General features: G+C 36.7%; 1 protein-coding gene and 18 non-coding genes across 19 annotated transcripts in view; 1 reads left to right on the forward strand and 18 right to left on the reverse strand.

Annotated features, from left to right (window-relative positions):
- Positions 1-16,658, forward strand: part of LOC145680461 (CD151 antigen-like) — a 163,043-nt gene that overhangs the window by 100,890 nt on the left and 45,495 nt on the right. The gene's annotated exons all lie outside the window — the stretch shown is intronic.
- Positions 12,061-12,133, reverse strand: TRNAA-AGC (transfer RNA alanine (anticodon AGC)). The gene has a single exon. It is a non-coding gene; the product is annotated as a tRNA-Ala (tRNA).
- TRNAA-AGC (transfer RNA alanine (anticodon AGC)) lies at positions 12,211-12,283 on the reverse strand. The gene has a single exon. It is a non-coding gene; the product is annotated as a tRNA-Ala (tRNA).
- TRNAA-AGC (transfer RNA alanine (anticodon AGC)) lies at positions 12,362-12,434 on the reverse strand. Its single transcript has one exon. It is a non-coding gene; the product is annotated as a tRNA-Ala (tRNA).
- On the reverse strand, positions 13,118-13,190 carry TRNAA-AGC (transfer RNA alanine (anticodon AGC)). Its single transcript has one exon. It is a non-coding gene; the product is annotated as a tRNA-Ala (tRNA).
- Positions 13,419-13,491, reverse strand: TRNAA-AGC (transfer RNA alanine (anticodon AGC)). The gene has a single exon. It is a non-coding gene; the product is annotated as a tRNA-Ala (tRNA).
- TRNAA-AGC (transfer RNA alanine (anticodon AGC)) lies at positions 13,570-13,642 on the reverse strand. Its single transcript has one exon. It is a non-coding gene; the product is annotated as a tRNA-Ala (tRNA).
- Positions 13,721-13,793, reverse strand: TRNAA-AGC (transfer RNA alanine (anticodon AGC)). The gene has a single exon. It is a non-coding gene; the product is annotated as a tRNA-Ala (tRNA).
- TRNAA-AGC (transfer RNA alanine (anticodon AGC)) lies at positions 13,872-13,944 on the reverse strand. Its single transcript has one exon. It is a non-coding gene; the product is annotated as a tRNA-Ala (tRNA).
- TRNAA-AGC (transfer RNA alanine (anticodon AGC)) lies at positions 14,023-14,095 on the reverse strand. The gene has a single exon. It is a non-coding gene; the product is annotated as a tRNA-Ala (tRNA).
- On the reverse strand, positions 14,174-14,246 carry TRNAA-AGC (transfer RNA alanine (anticodon AGC)). Its single transcript has one exon. It is a non-coding gene; the product is annotated as a tRNA-Ala (tRNA).
- TRNAA-AGC (transfer RNA alanine (anticodon AGC)) lies at positions 14,476-14,548 on the reverse strand. Its single transcript has one exon. It is a non-coding gene; the product is annotated as a tRNA-Ala (tRNA).
- Positions 14,627-14,699, reverse strand: TRNAA-AGC (transfer RNA alanine (anticodon AGC)). Its single transcript has one exon. It is a non-coding gene; the product is annotated as a tRNA-Ala (tRNA).
- Positions 14,778-14,850, reverse strand: TRNAA-AGC (transfer RNA alanine (anticodon AGC)). The gene has a single exon. It is a non-coding gene; the product is annotated as a tRNA-Ala (tRNA).
- On the reverse strand, positions 14,929-15,001 carry TRNAI-AAU (transfer RNA isoleucine (anticodon AAU)). Its single transcript has one exon. It is a non-coding gene; the product is annotated as a tRNA-Ile (tRNA).
- TRNAA-AGC (transfer RNA alanine (anticodon AGC)) lies at positions 15,080-15,152 on the reverse strand. The gene has a single exon. It is a non-coding gene; the product is annotated as a tRNA-Ala (tRNA).
- TRNAA-AGC (transfer RNA alanine (anticodon AGC)) lies at positions 15,383-15,455 on the reverse strand. Its single transcript has one exon. It is a non-coding gene; the product is annotated as a tRNA-Ala (tRNA).
- TRNAA-AGC (transfer RNA alanine (anticodon AGC)) lies at positions 16,145-16,217 on the reverse strand. Its single transcript has one exon. It is a non-coding gene; the product is annotated as a tRNA-Ala (tRNA).
- On the reverse strand, positions 16,445-16,517 carry TRNAA-AGC (transfer RNA alanine (anticodon AGC)). Its single transcript has one exon. It is a non-coding gene; the product is annotated as a tRNA-Ala (tRNA).

The raw sequence follows: 16,658 nt of genomic DNA on the forward strand, positions 1-16,658 counted from the left end.
AACGTGGGACGTAAAACTCAAAGATTTCATTTCATTTTTCCTATTTAGTATCAAGGCAATGTGAGAGATGGAACATACATAGCGTATAACACAAAATCGGAACCACTTATAATACATTCTCTAGTAAGACTATTCATGGCTTTGGATTAATTGTTTTAACAAAAGAGACACTGACCAAAGCTTAAAACTTTACTTTATTTTAAATTATAATTTGTAACTGTTTCGGATATCTAGCATATCCTTCTTCAGACACGATCGAAATTAATGAAAATACAGACATATATATAAATGTTGTTATAACAGAGTTTAAATTCTTTAACCGTCATCTTACAAATTATAATTTAAAATAAAGTAAAGTTTTAAGCTTTGGTCAGTGTCTCTTTTGTTAAAATACATTCTCATCGAGAATCGAACCAGAGTGTTTTGTATAACAGGCGAGAACGTTAAGGGGAGGATTGAAGCAGAGTGAAGACATGAGTATTTTAGTTAGAGGGAAAACAAACTGAAGAGAAAAGTTTTTTCAAGACAGAACACTGAAAGAAGTTATCGTTATTGGCATTTTGCCCGTTGAGAAAAGCGGAAACACATTTTACTGCAGCAGTTATCTTTCGGTTGTCTTAACTTGAATTTTCTAGGGCAGCAGACAAGTCTCTACTACTACTGCTGTAACGTAACTTAGAGTCTACATGTAAATAGCTTAACAACTAATAAAGATTTTTTTTTTTTCGAGTCACTGAAGTCGGTCAGGTTTTTCTTGTTTACTCAGTTGAGTGTGATTTTTCACAATCCAGTGCAAAGTTCTCCTCAATCGCAAATTACATGCATGCCTACATCCAGTTGATTTTCATCTCCAGTGTTTCAAAAAAATGATTTAAAAAAAACTAACGTTTAAATTTAGCATACAAATTCTATCAATTACTTCAGATCCGACTATTCTACTTCTATCTGAGGAACAAATGCCAATAGTACTTCCTTAAATACAGGGTGATCTTGATTTTTTTTTTTTTTTTTTGAAGACTTTCATCCTTACGCTAGGTAGCATATAGAGTTTTTTGAGTGTTGTATAAATATTTATTTATTTTAATTCTGAAATATTGATCAACATTTTTTTTTAGCAAAGATCAAAATGTAAAATATATAGATAGGTACTTACTAAAACAGTGTTACGTGTTTTATTGCGTTTTCAGTATTTAAAAAAATGTTATTTCACTAAAGTGAAGAATTACACAAAATTTTACATGCATGAAAGTTGAGAGAAAAAATAATCATCCTTTTATTTAGGAATTCTAACAGATTCTGTAAGAAGAATAACTATATCTTCTAATTTCATCACAAATTTAGACGTTATTCTACTTATTCTTCTCGAAAAAATGACTAAGATACGATTCTGTTATTAGCAGTGTTATTTGCATCTACTTTACGAAAGATGAGTGTGATTTTAAAAAAAATACCTGCAGGGAAATGGAAAATTGACTCTTTGCAAGAAAATGATTTGATATTGTAACTGAAACCAACACAACAATAACTTACCTTGGTCTAATGTCAAGTCATTTCACAGCAAAAATGTATTCGGATTTCCACTAACTTATTTCCATCATGCTAAGACTCACAGTATTTAAAATGTACTACAGTTTATATGCTCAAGATATGTTTGGTCATATTTAAGCAAACAATGTAAGAGGATTCATAAGGCGGCTCTTAAGAAAGTCTTAGTCCCCTACATCACAACTCTTTTTTCGGCATCACCTTATCAGCTGATTTGTATTCTGTATATAGCAGCAATACAAAATATCAATATCACATATTGAAATACTTGTATGTTTTTGTAGATTTTCAATCAAATCAAAAGGTCAGATAATCGGGAAGGGAAAGGAATGAGTAAGATTTTGTTTCAGTTTGCAAATCTAAAATTGTCACGTAAAGATTAATATACTTTTGTTTATCTGTTTTCGATAATTTTAAAGAAGTGGTAGTTACTGGTAAATACAATAAAACGATCAATACCGATTTCAGTTTCTCATTTATACGGCATAATGTATCTATTAAGCTTATTAGTGAATGTACTAAGGATATGCTGAATACAGGTGCTAATGTACTTTTCTTCATGATAGTACATTTCCCTCTCATGGATGGGTCCGAACAGAGATACTTCACACTTAGACCTGTATCATAGGGAATTTTGAAGGGGTGCCTTTTTTATATATTATTATTATTTCCAGAGTTGACAACCCGAAAATATAGGTGGAAGTATTTTACAATTACTTATCATCTTTTCGGGTGCAGAATAATACTCGTTCAATACTATATACATGTAGTGTCTTGTAATATTGGACTCCCGTATGCTTCGACCTCTCCTAACAAAAAATTTTTGGGTGCACGCCTGTACAGCAGCAACGACTCCACGAGACAAATGCAGTAACTCATAAGACACACCACCTAACAACCTCTCTCTCTCTCTCTCTCTCTCTCTCTATATATATATATATATATATATATATATATATATATATATATATATATATATATATATATATGCGTCCATGTGCATTAATTACTGTCTACAATGCTTATATAGGTCGTATACTAGTGGTAGTGTACGCACATGTGATTGAACGTCAAACTAATTGCTCTGGACAGGAAAAGAGCCGCGAGGTTAGTCTTTCAAATTATGTCTTCTGTTGTATATGGATGTAGGCTATATACATAACACACAACATATTAAAACAACAAAGTTCACCGCACAGGTTTATCTGTGAAGGAAAAATAAAAAAGAAAGAAAGAAATATACAAGTCGGCTTTTATTGTTAATCATTAACCCATGTAGCACGGAAAAGAATAGAACACGATGTATTAGTTCTTGGTTGTTGTTGTTATTATTGTGGACCCACGAAGACAAGAGCCTCCCTCTTAGAGACGCCAAAAAGAGCGACGTTGGCGTCTGGCGTTTTTAAATGGGTGGGTTTTCATATGTGTATATGTATGTCTTCAACATATGCATCATCACGAAGAGACAAGGAAGAGAAAAGCAATAGAGCAGGACACCGCTGAATATTCATTAACTTATCGCATTCTTATGCCTTTTTTTTTTTTTTTTTGCTTGCACTCAACGTTCTTCTTCCTCTTCATCGTCTTTTATTTTAAAATCTCCTGCTTGGTTAGTTCCGTCCATCTTTCTTAAGTCACTTCTTCTTCTTCTTCTTTTTAAAGAGGCATATGGCTGTTCTTTCCATCCGAGCTGTTAACGAAAACAAAAATAACTCACACCACTCCAGAAAGAATCAATAAATAGCACACGCGTAAAAATTCATCACGTTGTCATAGGCGCGAGTACAGAGGGCAAAGCAGGACAAGTGCCCCCTCTAGCATAGCCGTAACCAGAACACGAAGACAGGGTATTTGATGGTGACAACAGAACGGTTGAATCCTCCACCCCATCCCTAGCTACAGACTTGTCTTCCAATTTAATGTTTTGGCAATCTACAAAACTCATACTGAATAAATCACAGCTTTTTACTATTAAAAATATACAAAATGATAATTATATCTGTTATTCCGTATAGTTGCGGAAACATTGTCGCTTATTCTGAGGGAAGAACACAGACCGAAAGTATTTGAGAATAAAACCCTGAGACGAATATTCGAACCCAAAGAGAAACGGAAATGGGGAATGCCGGAATAAGAAACTGCAAGTCTAAGAGGCTCAGGTAGGCAGGTCATGTAGCCAGAAGGGAAGAAAGTTGGAACACTTTCAAAGTTTTCACTGGAAATCAAATTAGAAAACGACCATTAGGAAGATCTAGGCGCAGATGGGAAGACAATATTAAGATGAATCTCGTAGAAATAGGAGCACAAACTAGATATCGGATCCAATTGAGTAAGGACGGAAGTCAGTGGAGAGCTTTTGTGAACTTGTTATTGAACCTTCGGGTTCCATAGGCCATAGAGTTAGTTAGTTGAATAAATATATCTACTATAATAGTAAAACTTATAAGTTTTTATAATGATTCTATATAGCACTGGGGGGACATAGTTGCTCAGTGGTAGAGCTTTCTCCTCTGGTGCCTGGGGTTCCTGGTTCGATCCCACCTTGCGCCAAGTGGGGTTTGTTGTGGACAAACACTATGTTCATAAGTTTTCTCGGGGTTCTCCCGTTTCCTCCCACTTTCTTCATTGCATCATTTCATTCATTTCTCGTCATCACCGTCTTTCTTAGCCTAGCCAGCACAACCGTGGGGGTGTAAAACTGAAAGATTTCACTTCATTTTTTTCCTATATAACACTGAGCATTATATCTCCCACTGGAGGTGTTGACTGGTGGTACAGTCTGTGTTGATTTTAAGTAGTTATTATTAAATTCTTTATGATTTTTAAATTCTAAAATTTCGCGACATACCTTATGGGACTGTGTGACACACCAATGTGTTACGACACATCGGTTGAGAACCACTGGTCTATCTCATAGTGTATATTGAACTGAGTATTATGTGATCGATATAACGGCTTTCAACAGCATTTTTCGATCTTCCCCGAATTCCAGCTTGAGCGGTAATGGGTTCGATTCCCGCTTAAGGATACCCAATTAAGAGGTTACTCGAATAGAGAGGTAGCAAACTCTGATTGGAAATCCAGAAATAACAACGATTGGAATCGATACTCTGTCCCACGTGTCACCCAACTAAAAGGAGTACCACCTGCATGGCCATAACCCCTTGTGGACTTTATCCCTAGGGAGGAGTTATGTTGTTCAGCGCTGCCTTATTGCTTATTCTTCACTGACCAAGTTTGGAAGTTACCGAAAGTCACGTACTTTCTTTCTATATAATGTACACTTCATGTACTGTATATTCGATTTACCTAACATCTTGTATAGTACTAATAAGTAATAACATTTCAGTTGAAAGTTCAATGACAACAGTATAATGAGAGGAGCAATAACAGCCGTCCATATGAGGAATTCAAATCACACTCCTGGAGTGAGAGAGGTCCAGAAGTTAGGAGGAGGGCAATGGCTGTTTGAAACCCAAGAGGAATGCGTGCATGGAATTTATCGAGGAGTCACTTTTGGTCATGTGATACTCGCAGCAAAAACATTAACCCAAACTACGAGGGAAAAAATATATACGAGCTTACTCATTAGAAGACTGTTTTTTGGGGAACGCCCTTTTGCATAACATTCCATATTAAGAGCTACGGTTGCAGATAGACTTATAATAATAATAAAAATAATAGCATTGAAAAACCTAAAGCTAACATTTTTTTTTAAAGTCTAATGTACGGTAGGTCTACCGCCCTTTTCAGTTCAAAGTACGGAAGATCAAAATTACTCAAATATTTTGTTTAATTCTAGTTAGTTCCAAGTAAGATTCTCGCGATTTTGCTTTCACCTTCAACAATAAAACCAGTGGCGTAAAGAGTTTTTAATTTTGGAATATTTCCCACGAGTTTCACTGGGACCATTAATACTTTAATGTCAGATCATATTGGAATCCCCAAAGATTTCATAAGGAAAGACCATATTATCATTATTACTTGGCCGTTTTAAAAATAGCAGAATATGCAAAGTGCAAACAGTCTCGTTGTCACTGTAAAAGAGAACGTAGTCACGTCATTTTTTTTTTTTTTTTTTTTTTGCTATATTTGTTCCAAATTTTACAATTGGAAAACATTATCCTTATTAAAATTTAAAGTTCATTACCCTGGATTGCACGCGAGTCGTCTTTGATTAGCGTACATACATACCTTCAACGCGGAAGGGGTTTGATATCCGTTGGGAGTTCGTGTGGTAAGTATCCCACGTTAATTAAGCTAAAGGTACCACATCTCGTATAGCCTTTTGTGCTGAAAGGGACATTAAACTCTGAAGCAACCAATAGAATTTTATCTTTTTCTGTTATATCGTAAGAATTTTTTTCGAAAATCGACAAGGCTAACTGATTTCAAAGAATTATTTTTGGTTTCTAAAATTATGAGAGCAATGTTCAAAAACCGTCAATTAGTCGAAAGATTATATTAACTGAAGTCAAAAAGTAGCATTATATTTTGTTCCACAGAATCGTCATTGACAAATTTGTCATCCTTACTGTAAGTTAGAAATTCGGCACAGCAAGAAACCAAAAGGATTAAGCATATTTAACTATAAGACACTAACAAGTTTCAAATTGCATAATTCAAACAATATGACAAGGTGGTTGCATGACAGCTTGTAGCAGGACCTTCCTATTGGTTTTGCGGGGCCTGTTCGAAAGTGAATTGAAGGGTCATCACTGGCTCTCACATAGGGAGATGGATAGATAAAACTCGAGTTACTAGTTAATATTTGTCATAGGCCTATAAAGCGGTGAATTACATAGTAGTTATGATTCAGGTCTTGGGCCGTCTTGTAGATTTATAGAGATGGATACATTTGTGATAGTTTGGTTTCCCCGGGCCCAAAGCCTATGACATACCCTCCTAAATTCGCAGTGTTTTTTTTCGCCAATACCACCTCCCAAAGCTAGTTTTGAAAGTTGTTTTTGTACAAATTTAATACTTTTTTTTTAATACATGCTTTTATGTTAAGGGATAGCATTTATGATGTTTAAAGGCTGCGCATTTCCATTTTAACGCTGTTAGCAAATCAGAGAGCTGCGGTGTTGCCACGTCTTGTCTACCTTGTTAATGCTGAGCGCGAGATATATCTATCATCTGCTCACACAGTGCATTTGTTTATCCACTTCTCTTCACCAGATGGCAACGTCGCGTCACAGGTTTCGTTTCATTCGCCGAGCTCACATGACATAGATTCTGTGTTCCACTGTTTAGTTGCTAACTAGTTAAAGCTTCAATTTTGCCCTTCTAAAACAACAATGACGCACTTCGTGTCTTAACACCCCTATATGGGTTGAACTGTGTGATATCCGGATTGGATATCGAAAATCAATATTAATAAAATATCGAAACTTACTCGATATATTGAAAAATATCGAAATCTATTTTTTAAAATATTAGGATATCGAAAAATCGAATATCAAAAATATAGAAATACCGAAAGATATTGAAAACTCGGATACCGATATATAATCAAAAATCGGATAGCCAACTATCGCAACGTTGAAAAATATCGGTATATCGATCTGTAGTTATTTTTAATATCAATATTTGTAAAAATGACTCGATGTATCGAAATACTAAAAATATCGAAAAACACCTAAGTTGGAACATTGAAAAATATCGAAATATACTATAGATTATTAAAATACCGAAAAATCGAAATATAGAATATCAAAATATAGAGAAAAATTGGGAAATTGGATTTCAAAATACCTAATCTTTCAATGATCGATATCGAAAATATTGATCATTGAATATTGATCATCGACAAATCTATCAGTAACATTTTGAATCGATATTCCGATACTTGTAAATATGGATTAATATAAAAGCACGTAGAGTGCTCCTTCGTGGCGAAGCCGTTAACGTACGCGCCTTTCCCGTGCGAGACCTGGGTTCGATTCTCGGCGGGAGCTCATGTGGTTCGGATTCCACGTTAATCAGTTGTTCCCGTCTCGTATGGCCTTGCTGCTGATAAACTCCAAATCAACTCAACTCAGAAAAAAACATGTAGACTCAGAATAACTTGTGAGCAGTCCTCCAATAGTCTATATACCAACTTTGATTTTTTTTTTTAAACGAACAGGTTAGTTGCCTTTCTGGAAACAATGTTTTTGGATACATTTACATTGTCGTACATAGTTCATCGACAACGTGAGTCAGTGATGGTTCTCGTTATAATTTGATAACACACGGTGACTTGAAGATCTAAGCTTACCGTAACAACACAATTCTTTCTAACTCTTGTATGTTCCGGCGTAGTATTACGCCCATGCAAGTAATGACTGGCATTGTAACCAAAGTACTGCTATTAATGTCATTACTTGCAGGTAGTATTTTATGCTTTAATACTACACTGAAAAAATAAGTTAGCCATTTACAGAACTCAAGAAGAAGAAATTCTTCATTGCTGACAAGCCCAGAGAAGAGGAACAAAATCGAAATTGCTTGGTAATGCAAACGCGCCCAGAAGGGAATTCTTTTCTTTTTTTAACCAGAAAACCGACCCTATCTTTCCCAAAAATCTCTTGTTATATATATTTTCACGAATCACCGTACACAATAATGTGTGTCATGTCAGCTACGTACTTGTAGAGAATTTCCCCCGATTTTGTATTCGATAAAACTAAAAGACAAAAGAAAAGCTAACGCAACAAGAACATACAAATTATAGAGGTTTCAGTCTAATACGACTGAGGTTATACCAAATTACACAACAAAATAATATAATGGAAGATTTTTTAAAAAAAGATTTGTAAAACAAAGCTCTTATTTTGTGCTTGGTGAATGGCTTAGTATAAAGTGTAATTAGTGATTAACTTCAAACATACGCACTTATGACCAGTGATGATTTCAGGGGATGGCCCGGGGAAAATCCCCCGGAGCTGTGAAATCCCCCCCGGTGCAAATCTATGATGGTGATCAACAAGGGTTACCTGTATTTTCAAAGTACTACTTTCACCCCCTGTGTATTAAAACTAGGTATGGCCAAAACCGTTTTTTTTATAGAAGCAGGTAACCGGTTTCTAAAAACCGAAAACCGACATTTCTACTTTCTCCGAAACCGGTTTCGGTTTTCTCAAGAAACAGTTTCGGTTTTCTTCAAAAATCAGTTCCGTTGTTCACCGAAACTGGTTACGGTTTTCTCCAAAACAGGTTCGATTTTCTCCAAAACCCGGTTCGGTTTCTCATCAGAGCAGAGTTTCGTTGTTCTGCAAAAACCGGATCCGTTTACAACAAAAGCAGTTTTGTTTTCAAACATATTGGCTTTTAAGCATATTGGTGTTCCGTTTGCACTTCCTTTCTATGAACCGCTTTTTATTTCTTTTGGAGAAAACCGAAACCGGTTTTGGTAAAAAAAAAAGCCGAACCGGTTTTCTGGAGAAAACCAGAACTGGTTTTAAAGAAAATCGAAACCGTTTGCGGTGAGAAACCGACTCGGTTTTGGAGAAAACCGAAAACCGAAAAAACGGTTTTTGTGCCCACCACTAATTGAAATACCCCCAGGGGAAATCGTCTCAATTCATTACTGCTTACGACCGGTTGTAAAAGGCTTAGGTTATTTGGTTATTATCAACGATCTATAATAATAATAATAATAATAATAATAATAATAATAATAATAATAATAATAATAATAATAATAATAATAATAATAATAATAATAATAGAAATGGTAGTACTAACGACACAATAATAACTTATATTAGCGAGGGCTATATAACAGTGAGGCCTATTGTTACGAAGATTACAGAAATACAGTGTAACCACGTTTATCCGGACTAACTGGGGCCAAAGGCAATCCAGAAATCGAATATTCGGATAATCCGGGTTGTATGCGTAATAAACAGAACAAATACTTAAATAAGCGTTTATTACGACAACTTTTCACATTATTTCTTAACGAAAAAATGGTACATTGTCTTCTGTTTCAAACACTTGTGGCGTTTGAATGAAGCACGGTCACGCGAACGCATTATCATTAATAGCTCAGCTGGAGTGGTGTCGGAGTGACTTTTCGAAGTACCACATGATGTTTGTAGCTGATGCACAGCATCTGCATTTGCTATCATAGTTAAAAATTATTATCTATGTGAACATTAAATTAAAAAGAAAATTCTACAAGTCTGATCCGGATAAAGAGGGCCAAATAAACAATCATACGATTAAGTATATAATCGCGTATATGAATATCAATTAATTAATTTAATATATAAAACTCCGGAGTTGGTGAAAGCAATTGACCCTTCCCCTCTAAATGACGCCCCTGGTTATCACGTACACACGGACAGCAAAACTAAGAGATTCATAAATACATCTTGTTGCGCATGATCGCTTCAAAAAAAAAAAGAAAAAAAAGCACAAATAAACTTAATAAATGCTCTATATTTTTGAAACTTAAAATCTATCTGATATCCCAAGTCAATAATATGGGTAGGAGTTTTATAATAGCAAGTAGGAGGCCTATTCTCTACATAAGTAAATGAAAAGGACCGACTGGAGTGGGCGGATGGTTTAGTAATCTCCTAAATTTTAGCTCAGTATCAGAACACCTACTATTATTTCCTCTTAAGAAGCTCAAAGCTATTGGAAGTTCCTTTCTCATGAATATCTAACTTTATTTATTCCTTCACTATTACAATTAGTAGTAAAACAGATTCAATTATACATCAGCCGACAAAATCGTGAAGCTTTTTTTCTTTCTTTTTTTTTTTTGGTCTCCTTCCTCTTTCTAATATCATGAAATGTGTGAAAGATATATCTGTGGGTGGTCTCCCCATTTCGCCTTTTCTTTTCCATCCCCTGAAGGCTGCTAGCTCAGGTGGGGCAACCCGATGCATTCTCGCTGCTTGTAGCTCTGCAATTATCATCGAATTGAGAACCCAGTGTGTATATATATATTTCTCCTCCTTTTAATGTTTAGCAAACTATTTTTTTTTCTTTTTCACTTATAAACTTCAATTCATTTATACAGTAAAACCTGTCTTCAGCGGAATCTAATCGTACGCGCGAAAATTTCCGTTAAAGATAGGTTTCCGGTTAACGAAGGTAGACCTGTAAAAATGCATTATGTAAAGGACTTACAAATATAAAATAATATGCTGTATGTACCTTAATCAATTTACGGTATTTATTTCTACTACAAGTTAATGCACACAAAACTTACAATGAACAGAGAAAATACTGTATAAAAAAATACTGTATAAAAAAATACTGTCTTTTTTTTACACCACGTTACGTTTATTTTTTCCCATAGTCAAGGAGTTTTCTGCACACATTACTGCATAGCTGCTTGATTTTCCATAAACACTTTAACCTGAGAAACCACACTAAATATATCATTTTCATTTTGACGTAAGGCAAATTGTTGCAGTTCCTTTAAACTTTTATCAGCATCTTGATAAGTTCTGCATTGTTCTTGGAGCTGAATTATATATTTCCCTTCTTCCTCTATCTCCTCTTCTTCTTTAAGATTTTCCGTACAATTCTCAATTAAGGAATATGGTTGCATTTCGGTTGCGTTGCGTTGTAATGTGCGTTTCGGCTGCACATCACTATCTGGTTTGCTGACAACGTAGTCTATTGCATATATATGTATCTTATCTGTCAATGGATATCTGAAAATTTTCTAAATGTTGCAATCCGGAACTTTAATTTTTCCGTTCAAAGGCATATTTTGATTTCCGTTGTCCGCGTAGCACAATTTCCGCTTAATGAAGGGAATTCAAGACGTCTTTCGATCCTGTATTCAAGGCACGGTGAAATATTTCCGTTTAAGACAAATTCCGTTTAACAAAAGGTCCGTTAAAGGCAAGTTTTACTGTATAAGCAAGCTATATGTCTTGAGTAAAGATAAAGATAAAGCGTTATTTTTCTCTCTTATCATTAGTGTAGCAACTTACTAGAAATTCTACAATATTAGCAGCATAGAATAATAAAATGTCAAAGATTATACATGCATTGACTAATGGATTCATCTCATTTACCTAAATACAATGCAAAGAGTGACTAAAAGAAACTAATTTTTGTAAACCCCAAAAAACTGATGCTGTACAATAAGCATTATACCCAGAGTTAAAAGGGAATCTCAAAAGGTAAGGAGACGCATGACGTCACACTGCCCATCTTTGCCCATTGTAATTTTTTTTAGTAAGTGGAGGAACGCCAAAGATATTTTTTTGGAAGTGCGGGATGACATCTACCGTTCTCTTCACTATTATCCCCTGATTGTACCTGTTAAGGGTCTTCACTACAGCTAATTTTCTGTAATAACTGTAATACAGTAAAGAGACACATTTCTTAATGAAAATAAAGTTATTTAGAGAGGCTGGCTATCGATCCCAGTACCTCTCGCATGCTAAGCGAGCGCTCTAGCATCTCAGCTACATCCCCTTACTACTATTATTTACGCTTTACACGTATAGTTTTCTAAAGAAAAGAGAGACATTTGCTAATGAAAATAAAGTTAGTTGGAGATGCTGGGTATCGATCCCAGTACCTCTCGCATGCTAAGCGAGCGCTCTAGCATCTGAGCTACATCCCCTTACGACTCTTGATTTCGCTTTCCACCTATAGTTTTCTAAAGAAAAGAGAGACATTTGTTATGAAAATAAAGTTAGTTGGAGATACTGGGTATCGATCCCAGTACCTCTCGCATGCTAAGCGAGCGCTCTACCATCTGAGCTACATCCCCTTACTACTATTACTTACGCTTTCCACCTATAGTTTTCTAAAGAAAAGAGAGACATTTGTTAATGAAAATAAAGTTAGTTGGAGATGCTGGGTATCGATCCCAGTACCTCTCGCATGCTAAGCGAGCGCTCTACCATCTGAGCTACATCCCCTTACTACTATTACTTACGCTTTCCACCTATAGTTTTTTAAAGAAAAGAGAGACATTTGTTAATGAAAATAAAAGTTAGTTGGAGATGCTCGGTATCGATCCCAGTACCTCTCGCATGCTAAGCGAGTGCTCTATCATCTCAGCTACATCCCCATACGACTATTGTTTTCGCTTTCCACCTATAGTTTTCTAAAGAAAAGAGAGACATTTGTTAATGAAAATAAAGTTAGTTGGAGATGCTGGGTATCGATCCCAGTACCTCTCGCATGCTAAGCGAGCGCTCTACCATCTCAGCTACATCCCCTTACGACTATTGTTTTCACTTTCCACCTATAGTTTTCTAAAGAAAAGAGAGACATTTGTTAATGAAAATAAAGTTAGTTGGAGATGCTGGGTATCGATCCCAGTACCTCTCGCATGCTAAGCGAGCGCTCTACCATCTCAGCTACATCCCCTTACGACTATTGTTTTCACTTTCCACCTATAGTTTTCTAAAGAAAAGAGAGACATTTGTTAATGAAAATAAAGTTAGTTGGAGATGCTGGGTATCGATCCCAGTACCTCTCGCATGCTAAGCGAGTGCTCTACCATTAGAGCTCCATCCCCTTACGACTATTGTTTTCGCTTTTCCCCTATAGTTTTCTAAAGAAAAGAGAGACATTTGTTAATGAAAATAAAGTTAGTTGGAGATGCTGGGTATCGATCCCAGTACCTCTCGCATGCTAAGCGAGCGCTCTAGCATCTGAGCTACATCCCCTTACGACTATTGATTTCGCTTTCCACCTATAGTTTTCTAAAGAAAAGAGAGACATTTGTTATGAAAATAAAGTTAGTTGGAGATACTGGGTATCGATCCCAGTACCTCTCGCATGCTAAGCGAGCGCTCTACTATCTGAGCTACATCCCCTTACTACTATTACTTACGCTTTCCACCTATAGTTTTCTAAAGAAAAGAGAGACATTTGTTAATGAAAATAAAGTTAGTTGGAGATGCTGGGTATCGATCCCAGTACCTCTCGCATGCTAAGCGAGCGCTCTACCATCTGAGCTACATCCCCTTACTACTATTACTTACGCTTTCCACCTATAGTTTTTTAAAGAAAAGAGAGACATTTGTTAATGAAAATAAAGTTAGTTGGAGATGCTGGGTATCGATCCCAGTACCTCTCACATGCTAAGCGAGCGCTCTACCATCTGAGCTACATCCCCTTACGACTATTGTTTTTGCTTTCCACCTATAGTTTTCTAAAGAAAAGAGAGACATTTGTTAATGAAAATAAAGTTAGTTGGAGATGCTGGGTATCGATCCCAGTACCTCTCACATGCTAAGCGAGCGCTCTACCATCTGAGCTACATCCCCTTACTACTATTACTTACGCTTTCCACCTATAGTTTTCTAAAGAAAAGAGAGACATTTGTTAATGAAAATAAAGTTAGTTGGAGATGCTGGGTATCGATCCCAGTACCTCTCGCATGCTAAGCGAGCGCTCTACCATCTGAGCTACATCTCCTTACTACTATTACTTACGCTTTCCACCTATAGTTTTTTAAAGAAAAGAGAGACATTTGTTAATGAAAATAAAGTTAGTTGGAGATGCTGGGTATCGATCCCAGTACCTCTCACATGCTAAGCGAGCGCTCTACCATCTGAGCTACATCCCCTTACGACTATTGTTTTCGCTTTCCACCTATAGTTTTCTAAAGAAAAGAGAGACATTTGTTAATGAAAATAAAGTTAGTTGGAGATGCTGGGTATCGATCCCAGTACCTCTCACATGCTAAGCGAGCGCTCTACCATCTGAGCTACATCCCCTTACTACTATTACTTACGCTTTCCACCTATAGTTTTCTAAAGAAAAGAGAGACATTTGTTAATGAAAATAAAGTTAGTTGGAGATGCTGGGTATTGATCCCAGTACCTCTCGCATGCTAAGCGAGCGCTCTACCATCTCAGCAACATCCCCTTACGACTATTGTTTTCACTTTCCACCTATAGTTTTCTAAAGAAAAGAGAGACATTTGTTAATGAAAATAAAGTTAGTTGGAGATGCTGGGTATCGATCCCAGTACCTCTCGCATGCTAAGCGAGTGCTCTACCATTAGAGCTACATCCCCTTACGACTATTGTTTTCGCTTTTCCCCTATAGTTTTCTAAAGAAAAGAGAGACATTTGTTAATGAAAATAAAGTTAGTTGGAGATGCTGGGTATCGATCCCAGTATCTCTCACATGCTAAGCGAGCGCTCTACCATCTGAGCTACATCCCCTTACGACTATTGTTTTCGCTTTCCACCTATAGTTTTCTAAAGAAAAGAGAGACATTTGTTAATGAAAATAAAGTTAGTTGGAGATGCTGGGTATCGATCCCAGTATCTCTCACATGCTAAGCGAGCGCTCTACCATCTGAGCTACATCCCCTTACGACTATTGTTTTCGCTTTCCACCTTTAGTTTTCTAAATAAAAGAGAGACATTTGTTAATGAAAATAAAGTTAGTTGGAGATGCTGGGTATCGATCCCAGTACATCTCGCATATTAAGCGAGCGCTCTACCATCTGAGCTACATCCCCTTACGACTATTGTTTTCGCTTTCCACCTATAGTTTTCTAAAGAAAAGAGAGACATTTGTTAATGAAAATAAAGTTAGTTGGAGATGCTGGGTATCGATCCCAGTACCTCTCGCATGCTAAGCGAGCGCTCTACCATCTGAGCTACATCCCCTTCCGACTATTGTTTTCGCTTTCAACCTATAGTTTTCTAAAGAAAAGACAGACATTTGTTAATGAAAATAAAGTTAGTTGGAGATGCTGGGTATCGATCCCAGTACCTGTCGCATGCTAAGCGAGCGCTCTACCATCTGAGCTACATCCCCTTCCGACTATTGTTTTCGCTTTCCACCTATAGTTTTCTAAAGAAAAGAGAGACATTTGTTAATGAAAATAAAAGTTAGTTGGAGATGCTGGGTATCGATCCCAGTATCTCTCGCATGCTAAGCGAGCGCTCTACCATCTGAGCTACATCCCCTTCCGACTATTGTTTTCGCTTTCCACCTATAGTTTTCTAAAGAAAAGACAGACATTTTGTTAATGAAAATAAAGTTAGTTGGAGATGCTGGGTATCGATCCCAGTACCTCTCGCATGCTAAGCGAGCGCTCTACCATCTCAGCTACATCCCCTTACGACTATTGTTTTCGCTTTCCACCTATAGTTTTCTAAAGAAAAGAGAGACATTTGTTAATGAAAATAAAGTTAGTTGGAGATGCTGGTTATCGATCCCAGTACCTCTCGCATGATAAGCGAGCGCTCTACCATCTCAGCTACATCCCCTTATGACTATTGTTTTCGCTTTCCACCTATAGTTTTCTAAAGAAAAGAGAGACATTTGTTAATGAAAATAAAGTTAGTTGGAGATGCTGGGTATCGATCCCAGTACTTCTCGCATACTAAGCGAGCGCTCTACCATCTCAGCTACATCCCCTTACGACTATTGTTTTCGCTTTCCCCCTATAGTTTTCTAAAGAAAAGAGAGACATTTGTTAATGAAAATAAAGTTAGTTGGAGATGCTGGGTATCGATCCCAGTACCTGTCGCATGCTAAGCGATAAGCGAGCGCTCTCCATTTGAGCTACATCCCCTTACGACTATTGTTTTCGCTTTCCACCTATAGTTTTCTAAAGAAAAGACAGACATTTGTTAATGAAAATAAAGTTAGTTGGAGATGCTGGGTATCGATCCCAGTACCTCTCGCATGCTAAGCGAGGGCTCTACCATCTGAGCTACATCCCCTTCCGACTATTGTTTTCGCTTTCCACCTATAGTTTTCTAAAGAAAAGAGAGACATTTGTTAATGAAAATAAAGTTAGTTGGAGATGCTGGTTATCGATCCCAGTACCTCTCGCATACTAAGCGAGCGCTCTACTCTCAGCTACATCCCCTTACGACTATTGTTTTCGCTTTCCACCTATAGTTTTCTAAAGAAAAGATAGACATTTGTTAATGAAAATAAAGTTAGTTGGAGATGCTGGGTATCGATCCCAGTACCTCTCGCATGCTAAGCGAGCGCTTTACCATCTGAGCTACATCCCCTTCCGACTATTGTTTTCGCTTTCCACCTATAGTTTTCTAAAGAAAAGAGAGACATTTGTTAATGAAAATAAAGTTAGTTGGAGATGCTGGTTATCGATTCCAGTACCTCTCGCATACTAAGCGAGCGCTCTACCATCTCAG

Source organism: Thermobia domestica, chromosome 3, assembly GCF_964235325.1.
Source record: "Thermobia domestica chromosome 3, izTheDome1.hap1.1, whole genome shotgun sequence".
Taxonomy (NCBI): Eukaryota; Metazoa; Arthropoda; class Insecta; order Zygentoma; family Lepismatidae; genus Thermobia; species Thermobia domestica.